Consider the following 13404-nt stretch of genomic DNA (forward strand, 5'->3'; position numbering starts at 1 on the left):
AGCCACTGCTTGTTCACCCTGTTATCATCCAGAAGGCGAGGTCACCACAGGTGCATCAAAGCTGGGACCGAGAGACTGAAAAATAGCTTCTATCTCAAGGCCATCAGACTGCTAAACAGCTATCACTAGCACATTAGAAGCTGCCGCCTATAGGCATAGACTAGAAATCACTGGCTACTTTAAGGAATGGAACACTAGTCACTTAATAATGTTTGCATATCTGACATTACTCATCTAATATGTATATACTGTATTCTATACTATTCTACGGTATCTTAGCCACTTAATGTTTACATCTGGCATTACTCATCTCGTGTGTATATACTGTTTTCTATACAATTCTACGGTATCTCATTCCCTTAATAATGCTTACATATCTTGCATTACTCATCTCATACTGTATGTATATACTGTTTTTCTATACTATTCTACTGTATCTTAGTCTGTTCTGCTCTTGCCATCGCTCGTCCATATGTATATAGTCTTAATCCATTCCTACTTAGATGTGTGTGTATTGGGTATATGCTGTGTAATTTGTTAGATATTACTGCACTGTCAGAGCTAGAAGCACAAGCATTTCGCTACACCTGCAATAACATCTGCTAATCACGTGTATGTGACCAATAAAATTTTATTTGAACTTTATGTGGAATTCCTGGTCTACGGCAGCATTTGGAACTGTCAATCAATGTTAAGCTTGGGACTTAAGCTTAATATTGTTGTCATGTATCGCCCACCTGGTGCCCTTAGAGACTTCCGCAATGAGATTAAAACTTTGATAAGATCATTTCCTGACGATGGCTCACTGCTCTTCGCATTGGGCAACTTCAACCTCCCGGTGGTTGCCTTTGATTAATTTCTTTCCAACTCTTTCTTTCCCCTCCTCGCCTCTTTTGACCTCACCCTTCCCCAGTCCCCTCCCACTTTCACAGTCCCCTCCCACTCACAAGGCATCATCTTTGCTAGAGGCTGTTCGCCTACTTATCTCACAACAACCCCCTTCCAGGTCTCTGATCACTACTTTGTTTCCTTTTCTGTATCCCTTTTCTCCAACCCTAGCCACTCGGCCCCTACCCAGATGGTCATGTGCTGTCACAATCTTCACTCTCTCTCTCTCCCACTACTCTCTCCTCTTCTATCCTATCATCTCTCCCTTCTGCTAAATCCTTCTCCCTCCTCTCTCCTGGTTCTGCCTCTTCGACCCAACTATCTTCCATTTCTGCATCTTATGAGTCGCACTGTCCCCTTTCCTCCCGGCCAACTCGGCCCTCCCCTTTTGCTCCGTGGCGAAGTGACTCATTGCAAGCTTACAGAACAGGGCTGCGAAAATAGAGGAAAACTAACCCTCCAGAGGACCTATCATAATTTCAGTCCCTACTCTCCACCTTCTCATCCTTTTTATCCGCAGTTAAAGCCACATTCTATCACAATAGATTTCAAGCTTTTCCCTCTACCCCTAGGAAACTCTTTTCCACCTTCTCCGCCCTCTTTAATCTTCCACCCCCTCCCACTTCATCCTCCCTCTCTGCGAACGACTTTGTCAACCACTTTGAAAAGAAGGTTGACGACATCCGCTCCTCATTCACTCAGCCTATTTAGTCCACTGGTCCCACTCACACAGAACTACCCTACGCCTTGACCTCTTTCTCATTTCTCTCACCATGTTGAAATCCTGCGACTAGTGAGGTCCGGACGACCGACAACCTGCCTGCTCTACCCAATCCCCTCCTACAGACCATCTTTGGAGACCTTCTCCCATTCCTCATCAACTCATCCCTGACCACTGGATGTGTCCCCTACACTACAAAATTTACCAAGTTGCTCCCCTCCTCAAGAAACCAACACTCAACCCCTCTGACATCAAAAACTACAGACCGTTATCCCTTCTTTATTTTCTTTACAAAACACTTGAGGGTGCTGTCTCTGATCAGCTCTCTCACTATCTTTCTCAGAATTAACTTCTTGACCCTAACCCTTCTTGACCCTAAACCTTCTTGACCCTTCTTGACCCTAGTCAGGTTTCAATATGGGTCACTCAACCGAGACCGAGTCTCTCTCCTCTGTTCTCATCCTCCTAGATCTATCCGCTGCCTTCGATACCGTGAACCATCAGATCCTCCTCTCCACCCTCTCAGGGCTGGGCATCTCAGACTCTTGGATTGCATCCTACCTGCCAGGCCGCTCCTACCAGGTGATGTGGAGAGGATACTGGTGTCCCGCAGCGATCTGTCCTAGACCCTCTTCTCTCACCAAGTCACTCGGCTCCGTCATATCCTCACATGGTATCTCCCATCATTGCTATGCGGCTGACACAACTACTTTTTTCCTTCCCTCATTCGGACACCCAGGTGGCAACGCACATTTTTGAGTGCCTGGCAGATATATCAGCTTGGATGCCCGCTCCAAGCCCGCTCCATCATGGTTGACAACTCCACCCATAGTGCAAGCAACCTTGGCGTGACTTTGGACAACACCCTGTTGTTCTTTGCAAACATCAAAGCAGTGACTCGTTCCTGCAGGTTCATGATCTACAACATCCGTAGAGTACGATCCTAACTCACACAGGAAGCGGCGCAGGTCCTAATCCAGGCACATGTCATCTCCCCGTCTGGACTTCTGTAACTCGCTGTTGGCTGGGCTACCCGCTTGTGCCATTAAACCCCTGCAACTTATCCAGAATGCTGCAACCCGCCTGGTGTTCAACTGTCCCAAGTTCTCCCATGTCACCCCGCCCCTCCACACACTGCACTGGCTACCAGTCGAAGCTCGCATCCACTACAAGAAGATGGTACTTGCCTACGGAGCAGCAAGAAGAACTGCCCCTCCCTACCTTCAGGTTCTGTACAAACCCTACACCCCAACCGAGTACTCCGCTCTACCACCTCTGGTCTCTTGGCCCTCCCACCCATTTGGGAGGGCAGCTACCGCTCATCCCTGTCCTAGCTCTTCACTGTCCTGGCACCCCAATGGTGGAACCAGCTTCCCCCTGAAGCTAGAACAGCAGAGTCTCTGTCCACCTTCCAAAAACATCTGAAACTCTACCTCCTATTAAATAATCCCACAACACCCCCCCCTTGCAGCCCCTTATCAACCCCCTCACCTTTCATGATCTAACATTCACACTTGACTCTTTTCTTCTCCTTATTATCTCTGACTTTTCTGATGTACTTACAGGCTTCCATCCAATTAGCGACAGATTTTCATGCGAATATTCTAAAATCAGCATAATAAAATATGCACATTTTATCCACCAAACTGACTTGTTGCAGATAAAAATGAGTGCGTGATGACGTAGTGCACACAAAATGTACTTTTTTCCTTAAGTTTTTATGTACCGGATAAAAATAGGATGTTTAATGTGTCACAAAAACTGTTCTTGGCTGATTTCTTTTGATTTTCCCACGATGTCAAGCAAAGAGGCACTGAGTTTGAAGGTAGGCCTTGAAATACATCCACAGGTACACCTCCAATTGACACAAATTATGTCAATTAGCCTATCAGAAGCTTCTGAAGCCATGACATAATTTTCTGGAATTTTCCAAGCTATTTAAAGGCAGAGTCAACTTAGTGTATGTAAACCTCTGACCAGATGGAATTGTGATACAGTGAAATAATCTGTCTGTGAACAATTGTTGGAAAAGCATTACATAGCAAATGTGCCTACCCTTGTCTTGACACATGTGCTCAAGGTAACAGCTTGCAGATAGAGCGCGGGTAGGCTAGTCTACATGATGAGATCATGGATAAGAGCGAAAATGTATTTATTTGTCAAAAGAGCCGTCAAGCATCAATCATCATGCCACCAGAATAAGACCGTCAACATTTATTGGAAAGGAGCATCAAGCTCATACCATGCGTTTTCACCACGCTGTGAAGTTCATAACATATTTTGTCCGAAGCCTAACTTAAACTGCATGGTTTCCGGTGTCATACAGGGAGGACCACACAGAATGTCAAGTTCACTTTTGATATAATGGTTTTTATATAAATATTTGTGCGCATAAAGGTGTTCCCATCTCCATTTCTCGCCGAATACATTTTACAGACACAAACATTGAACAAACAAATGATTTGTCAGCATTTATAAAATTGTACTGAAACTTCCTGTTTCTATCACAGCTGTCATAATGTTTTATATGGTTTGACTTTACTTGCATAAAAACAGAGGATGGAAAGTCCAGTGGAGGCTGATGGGAGGAGTTATAGCAGAACGGGCTCATTGTACTGGCTGGAATGGACTAAATGGAACAGAGTTTCCCTATGTTTGATGTGTTTGATATCGTTCCATTGATTCCACTCCGGCCATTACAATGAGCCCATTCTCCTATAGCTCCTCCTACCAGCCTCCTCTGATGGAAACGTGGTTTATGACTGTGATGTGTGGTTGTCCCACCAACTATCTTAAGATGAATGCACTAACTGTAAGTCGCTCTGGATAGGAGCGTCTGCTTAAATGACTCAAATTTAAATGTACATTTATCCAAAACACAGAGATAGTTGTTGTGGATACTGTAAGCTGTTCAACACCCCAAATGGGTCCTGTAAACTCAGGCCGGTATTCAATCTGATTGCACTTTGTTGACAATGCACCTTTTAAATGCAATGTTCCCGCGTTTACGGAAACTGAATCTGAAATACAGGCTGTCCTGCTTGCTTTCTGATGGGAGGGGTGGAAATCTGAGGTTTGTCCTTAAAAACATGATCCGAAGTGATAATTTCAGGCAGCACTGGTAGGGATATTAAAGACCAACCAAAAGCTGATTTTAGCGTAATGCGGTTGGTTATGGCATTCATTTTGACAGCGGAAACTCAGCATATGCACATGTGATGCACACAGCCCAAATGGTATGGAACAAGATGTGCTTTTGGTGCCTGTATACTTGGTGCCTGTATACTTGGTGCCTGTTTTTTTCTCCATTTCGTTTTATGTGATTAAAAACCAAGCATTGACTTCCTACCTCTCAACGAAAGCAGTTTTCTTCTTGTCCTGCCCAATGTAATCAAGTAGGCTACATGTGTCCATGCCCATCATGAAACAAGAGATGAGAACCTCGACAAATACCGGTGAACTTCTTGGGAACAGTATACGGGTGAGTGGACATCCTCTCTTTCTCTTTATATTGGATCTTTGTCCAGCTACTGTGAAAAGTTTGGATGTGTGTAAAACCCTCCATAGTCTGCGTTGTTTAATAGGCTATTATATGTCAACGGAAAGCAATTCTTTTTTGGGGATGCCAGGACCATTCACAGTTAAGTTCAACACTGATCAGCTATTATTTTATACTTTTTTTTAATCAAGGGAGGCCAAATGCAAGCTGGCTTTCTTTCGGATACTTTTTCTGGTGAGAAGTTTTGAACCTCTTGCAAATTGAAGGAACATTATGCAACACTATTGTGTTTCATAATTATATACAGTTGAAGTCAGAAGTTTACATACACTTATGTTGGAGTCATTAAAACTTGTTTTTCAACCACTCCACAAATTCTTGTTAACAAACTATAGTTTTGGCAAGTCGGTTAGGACATCTACTTTGTGCATGACAAAAGTAATTTTTCCAACAATTGTTTACAGACAGATTATTTCACTTATAATTCACTGTATCACAATTCCAGCGGGTCAGAAGTTTGCATACACTAAGTTGATTGTGCCTTTACACAGCTTGGAAAATTCCAGAAAATGATGTCATGGCTTTAGAAGCTTCTGATAGGCTAATTGACATCATTTGAGTCAATTGGAGGTGTACCTGTGGATGTATTTCAAGGCCTACCTTCAAACTCAGTGCCTCTTTGCTTGACATCATGGGAAATAAACATAAATTAGCCAAGACCTAAGAAAAGAAATTGTACACCTCCACAAGTTTGGTTCATCCTTGGGAGCAATTTCCAAACGCCTGAAGGTACCACGTTCATCTGTACAAACATTAGTACACAAGTATAAAGACCGTGGAAACATGCAGCCATCGTACCGCTCAGGAAGGAGACGCGTTCTGTCTCTTAGAGACTAACGTACTTTGGTGCGAAAAGTGCACATCAATCCCAGAACAACAGCAAAGGACCTTGTGAAGATGCTGGGGGAAACGTATATATCCACAGTAAAACGAGTCCTATATCGACATAACCTGAAAGGCCGAACAGCAAAGAAGAAGCCACTGCTCCAAAACCGCCATAAAAAAGCCAGACTACGGTTTGCCTGCTGCACATGGGGACAAAGATCATACTTTTTGGAGAAATGTCCTCTGGTCTGATGAAATGAAAATAGAACTGTTTGGCCATAATGACCATCATTATGTTTGGAGGAAAAAGGGGGAGGCTTGCAACACCATCCCAACCGTGAAGCACGGGGGGGGGGGGGGGGGGGGGGGGGGGGGGGGCAGCATCATGTTGTGGGGGTGTTTTACTGCAGGAGGGACTGGTGCACTTCACAAAATAGATGGCTCATGAGGGTGGAAAATTATGTGGATACATTAAAGCAACATCTCAATACATCAGTCAGGAAGTTAAAGATTGGTCGCAAATGGGTCTTCCAAATGGACAATGACCCCAAGCATACTTCCAAAGTTGTGGCAAAATGGCTTAAGGACAACAAATTCAAGGTATTGGAGAGGCCATCACAAAGCCTTAACCTCAATCCTATAGACAATTTGTGGGCAGAACTGAAAAAGCGTGTGTGAGCAAGGAGGCCTTACAAACCTGACTCAGTTACACCAGCTCTGTCAGGAGGAATGGGCCAAAATTCACCCAACTTATTGTGGGAAGCTTGTGGAAGGCTACCCAAAACATTTGACCCAAGTTAAACAATTGAAAGGCAATGCTACCAAATACTAATTGAGTGTATGTAAACTTCTGACCCACTAGGAATGTGATGAAAGAAATAAAAGCTGAAATAAATAATTATCTCTACTATTATTATGACATTTTACATTCTTCAAATAAAGTGGTGATCCTAACTGTCCTAAGACAGGGACTTTTTACTATGATTAAATGAAAGGAATTGTGAAAAACTGAGTTTAAATGTATTTGACTAAGGTGTATGTAAACTTCCGACTTCAACTGTCTATTTTTTCTTGGTACATTTCTTGGGGAAGCCTGTCTTCCCTTGGCATCCTTAAATGCATGCCACTGTATCTTCCTGATATGCAAAAAGGAGGAGACATGCAGCAGGTGGAGCGTCTCAAATAGAACCAAGTTGTATTTTAGCGCTTGGCTATGCATATGCTGTTGAAGCGCGTGAGCTGTGTGGGTGAACTGATTGAATAACATGTTTCCAGTGCCTTTGGAATGTATTCAGACCATTTTACTTTTTCCACATTTAGTTACATTACAGCCTTATTCTAAAATGGATGCAAATTTATAAAAAGACAAACAGAAATAAGTATTCAGACCCTTTGATGTGGGACTCGAGATTGAGCTCAGGTGCATCCTGTTTCCAATAATCATCCTTGAGATGTTTCTACAACTTCATTGGAGTCCACTTGTGGTCATTTCAATTGATTGGACATGATTTGGAAAGGCACACACCTGTCTATATAATGTCCCACCGTTGATAGTGCATGTCAGAGCAAAAATCAAGCCATGAGGTCGAAGGAATTGTCCGTAGAGATCCGAGACAGGATAGTGTCGAGGCACAGATCTGGGGAAGAGTACCAATTTTTTTTTTGCAGCATTGAAGTTCCCCAAGAACACAGTGGCCTCCATCATTCTTAAATGAAAGAAGTTTGGAACCACCAAGACTCTTCCTAGAGCTAGCCGCCCGGCCAAACTGAGCAATTGGGGAAGAAGGGCCTTGGTCAGGGAGGTGAACAAGAACCCAATGGTCATTCTGACAGAGCTCCAGAGTTCCTCTTTGGAGATGTTAGAACCTTCCTGAAGGACAACCATCTCTGCTGCACTCCACCAATCAGGCTTTTATGGTAGGGTGGCCAGGCGGAAGCCATTCCTCAGGAAAAGGCACATGACAGCCGGCTTGGAGTTTGCAAAAAGGTACCTCAAGACTCTCAGACCATGAGAAACAAGATTCTCTGGTGTGATGAAACCAAGATTGAACTCTTTGGCCTGAATGCCAAGTGTCACGTCTGGAGGAAACTTGGCACCACCCCTAAGGTGAAGCATGGTGGTGGCAGCAACAAAAAAGTTAAGAAAGTATTTACTAAAATAAACTGAAGTAAAAAATAAATATCTGAAATAAAAAATGCAAATAAGAAAAATAACTAATAATTAAGGAGTAACAATAAAATAGCAGTAGCGAGGCAATATACAGTGGGTACCGGTACAGAGTCAATGTGCGGCACCGGTTAGTCGAGGTAATTGAGGTAATATGTACATGTAGGTAGAGGTAAAGTGACTATGCATGGATAATAAACAGAGAGAAGCAGCAGCTTCTTGGCTGACAATGCAAATAGTCCAGGTAGCTTGGGGATAGAAGCTGTTAAGAAGCCTTTTTGACCTAGTTTTGGCACTCCGGTACCGCTTGCCGTGTGGTACCGGAGAGAACAGTCTATGACTAGGGTGGCTGGAGTCTTTGGCAATTATTTGGCCTTCCTCTGACACCGCCTGGTATAGAGGTGCTGGATGGCAGGAAGCTTACCCTCTGTAGTGCCTTGCGGTCGTAGGCTGAGCAGTTGCCATACCAGGAGGTGATGCAACCATGCTCTCGATGGTGCAGCTATAGAGCTTTTTGAGGATCTGAGGACCCATGACAAATATTTTCAGTCTCCTGAGGGGGAATAGGCATTGGTTGGATGCCACCTCTGGATGAGAATTTTATTGTTTTCTTATGGCCTTATACAGCTCGTTGAGTGCCGTCTTAGTGCCAGTATCGATTTGTGGTGGTAAATAAACAGCTCCGAAAAATATAGATGAAAACTCTCTTGGTAAATACTGTGGTCTACAGCTTATCATGAGATACTTTACCTCGGGCGAGCAAAACCTTGATATTAGATTTCGTGCACCAGCTGTTATTTACAAATAGACACAGACTGCCCCCCCTCGTCTTACCGGAAGCAGCTGTTCTATCTTGCCGATGGTCTGAAAACCCCACCAGCAGTATGTTATCCATGTTGTCGTTCAGCCACAACTCGGTAAAACATAAGATATTACCGTTTTTAATGTCCCGTTGGCAGGATAGTCTTGATCGGAGCTCATTTATTTTGTTATCCTATGATTGCACGTTGGCTAATAGGACTGATGGTAGATGGGGATTACTCACTCACTGTTGGATCCTTACAAGGCACCCCGTGCTACGTCCCCGATATCTCCTTCTCTTCTTCATGCGAATTATGGGAATTTGGGCCTTGTTTTTTTTGGTCCGGTACCCACATTTTGTTGTGTTACAGCCTGATTTCAAAATGGATTAAATATATTGGTTTTGTTTCTATCTTAGCCAGCTATACACAATACCCCATAATGACAAAGTGAAGAAAAAATCTAAATGTTTGCACATTTATTGAAAATGAAATAAATAAATATCTAATTTACATAAGTATTCACACCCCTGAGTCAATACAATCACCTTTGGTAGCGATTACAGCTGAGACACTTTCTGGTTAAGTCTACCGTATTGTACAACACCTGGATTGTACAATACTTGCACATTATTATTTTTTAATTATTTTTTAAATTCTTCAAGCTCTGTCAAGTTGGTTGTTGATCATTGCAAGACAGCCATTTTGAAGTCTTGCCATAGATTTTAAAGCCGATTTAAGTGAAAACTGTGACTAAGCCTCTCAGGAACATTAAACATTGTCTTGGTAACCAACTCCAGTGTTTATTTGGCCTTGTGTTTTAGGTTATTGCCCTGCTGAAAGGTCATTTATACTATAGAATTTTGCTTGTGCTTAGCTTTATTCCATTTATTTTTATCCTAAAAAACTCCCTAGTCCTTGCCGATTACAATCATACCCATAACATGATGCAGCCACCACCATGCTTTAAAATATGAAGAGAGGTACTCAGTGATGTGTTGTGTTGAATTTGCCCCAAACAACACTTTGTTTAAACATTTTTTAAAGAACAGGATGCATGTACAGGCTTCCTTCTATTCACTCTGTCATTTAGGATAGTATTTTGGAGTAACTACACAGTTATTTTTTTTTACCCCTTTTTTCTCCCCAATTTCGTGATCTGTTTCATCACTGCAACTCCCCAACAGGCTCAGGAGAGGCGAAGGTCAGGTCATGCGTCCTCCGAAACATGATCCACCAAGTCACGCTTCTTAACACCTGCTCGCTTATCCCGGAAACCAGCTGCACCAATGTGTCAGAGGAAACACTGTTCAACTGACGACCGCAGTCAGCCTGCAGGTGCCCAGTCCGCCACAAGGAGTCGCTAGAGTGCGATGAGCCAAGTATAGCCCTCCCCAGCCAAAACCTCCCCTAACCTGGATGATGCTGGGCCAATTGTGCGCCGCCCTATGGAACTCCTGCTCACGGCCGGCTGCGACACCGCAAGACTGTGATGCAGTGCCTTAGCCCGCCTCGCCACTTGGGAGGCCTAACTACAATGTTTTTGATCCATCCACAGTTTTTCTCCTATCACAGCCATTAAACGTTGTGACTGTTTTAATGTCACCGTTGACCTCATGGTGAAATACCTGAGTGGTTTTCTCCTTCTCCGGCAACTAAGTTTGGAAGGATGCCTGTGTAGGCCGTCATTGTAAATAATAATTTGTTCTTAAACTGTCTTGCCTAGTTAAATAAAATTTCAATAAAAATCAAATAAATACAAATCTTTGTAATGACTAGGTGTATTAATACACCATCCAAAGTGTAAATTAATAACTTCTCCATACTCAAAGGGATATTCAATGTCTGCTTTTTTTTTTACCCAGCTACCAATAGGTGCCCTTTGGAAAACTTCCCTGGTCCTTGTGGTTGAATCTGTGTTTGAAATTCCCTGCTCGACTGAGGGACCGTACAGATAATTGTATGAGTCCATGCAACTTAGTGAGTCCATGCAACTTATGTGACTTGTTAAGCACATTTTTACTCCTGAACTTATTTAGGCTTGCCATAACAAAGAGGTTAAATACTTATTGACTCAAGACATTTCAGCTTTCACTTTTAATTAATTTGTAAACATTTCTAAAAACATAATTCCACTTTGACATTATGGGGTATTGTGTGTAGGCCAGTGACAGTAACACAAAATCTCAATGTAATCCATTTTAAACTCAGGCTGTAACACAACGAAAAAGTAGAGTGTGAATAGTTTCTGAAGGCACTGTACATTTATTTAGCAACACTCGCACACGCAACATGGCCGGTGAGGTTTGCAAGTAAATCAATTCAAACTTTATTTAAAGTGCATTTAAAGTTTGATTTTATTTAGTCCAATTCTTTAACTTAGATTTTGGGTTGAGATGGAAACGTGAATACAACATATCAATGATTAGTTGTAATTAAAGCCAGACAGTGGCACAGATGGAACTATTGAAGCATAAGATAAATCACCTTCAAATGTTGCGTTTGTAACAGTATAGCTTCCGTCCCTCTCTTTGCCCCTACCTGGGCTCAAACCAGGGACCCTCTGCACACATAGACAACAGTCACCCTTGAAGCATCGTTACACATCGCTCCACAAAAGCCACAACTACTTCAAGGTCTCAGAGCAAGTGACGTCCCCGATTGAAACGCTATTAGCGAGCACCCTGCTAACTAGCTAGCCATTTCACACTGGTTACACGTTGACAGTCTAAGCCCTGTCTAAGCTGGGGTAGAGGGTTCTACTTAGCTATATGGAATTGTTATAAGGTCATACGAAGGATAATTCTGCTATTTGATTTTGAACATTTATATTTGGCCTTACTGCTATTAGCCCATACAAACATATTGAATAACAGAGTCACTACATGGAACAACAGATAGTACCCCCTAAAAAATCTAAAGGAAGTTTGTTCTGGAGTGTCTGTCATACTGTATATCTGAGAGATATAAGAAAGATCAGGAATTTATTGTGTATATTATGTATTTAACCCCTTATTTTTGGCACTGAACAGTCTCCGTATATACTTCCATAAATGTTTTCAACTGGTACCAGGGGACCTTCAGACAAGTCTTGTGAGGCCTGCGGACATGTTCATTAGAGTCTCACTTTTCCACAGAGGGGTCATATTAATGTGTAGCCCAATAGAGACAGAAGTTGGCACTGACTTCAGACTAGTTCCAAGACGCTTGTGGGGGTCCTTTAGACAAGTCTGGTGAGGCCTGTGTACGTGTTCGTGAGAGTTTCACCTTTCCATATGGGTCAAAACAGTTTGTACAGTCATGGACAAAAGTTTTGAGAATGACACAAATATGAATTTCCACCAAGTTTGCTGCTTCAGTATCTTTAGATATTTTTGTCAGATGTTACTATGGAATACTGAAGTATAATTAGAAGCATTTCATAAGTGTCAAAGGCTTTTATTGACAATTACATGAAGTTGATGAAAAGAGTCAATATTTGCAGTGTTGACCCTTCTTTATCAAGACCTCTGCAATCCGCCCTGGCATGCTGTCAATTAACTTCTGGGCCACATCCTGACTGATGGCAGCCCATTCTTGCATAATCAATGCTTGGAGTTTGTCAGAATTTGTGGATTTTTGTTTGTCCACCCACCTCTTGAGGATTGACCACAAGTTCTCAATGGGATTAAGGTCTGGGGAGTTTCCTGGCCATGTACCCAAAATATCAATGTTTTGTTCCCCGAGTCACTTAGTTATCACTTTTGCCTTATGGCAAGTTGCTCCATCATGCTGGAAAAGGCATTGTTCGTCACCAAACTGTTCCTGGATGGTTGGGAGAAGTTGCTCTCGGAGGATGTGTTGGTACCATTCTTTATTAATGGCTGTGTCCTTAGGCAAAATTGTGAGTGAGCCCACTCCCTTGGCTGAGAAGCAACCCCACACATGAATGGTCTCAGGATGCTTTACTGTTGGCATGACACAGGACTGATGGTAGCTCTCACCTTGTCTTCTCCGGACAAGCTTTTTTCCGAATGCCCCAAACAATCAGAAAGGGGATTCATCAGAGAAAATGACTTTACCCCAGTCCTCAGCAGTCCAATCCTTCTACCTTTTGCAGTATATTAGTCTGTCCCTGATGTTTTTCCTAGAGAGAAGTGGCTTCTTTGCTGCCCTTCTTGAACACCAGGCCATCCTCCAAAAGTATTTGCCTCACTGTGCGCACAGATGCACTCACACCTGCCTGCTGCCATTCCTGAGCAAGCTCTGTACTGGTGGTGCCCCAATCCCACAGCTGAATCAACTTTAGGAGACGGTCCTGGCACTTGGGTGCCGTGAAGCCTTCTTCACAACAATTGAACCGCTCTCCTTGAAGTTCTTGATGATCCGATAAATGGTTGATTTAGGTGCAATCTTACTGGCAGCAATATCCTTGCCTGTGAAGCCCTTTTTGTGCAAAGCAATG

The sequence above is a fragment of the Oncorhynchus mykiss genome, chromosome 19 (assembly GCF_013265735.2).
Source record: "Oncorhynchus mykiss isolate Arlee chromosome 19, USDA_OmykA_1.1, whole genome shotgun sequence".
In the NCBI taxonomy this organism is placed as follows: domain Eukaryota; kingdom Metazoa; phylum Chordata; class Actinopteri; order Salmoniformes; family Salmonidae; genus Oncorhynchus; species Oncorhynchus mykiss.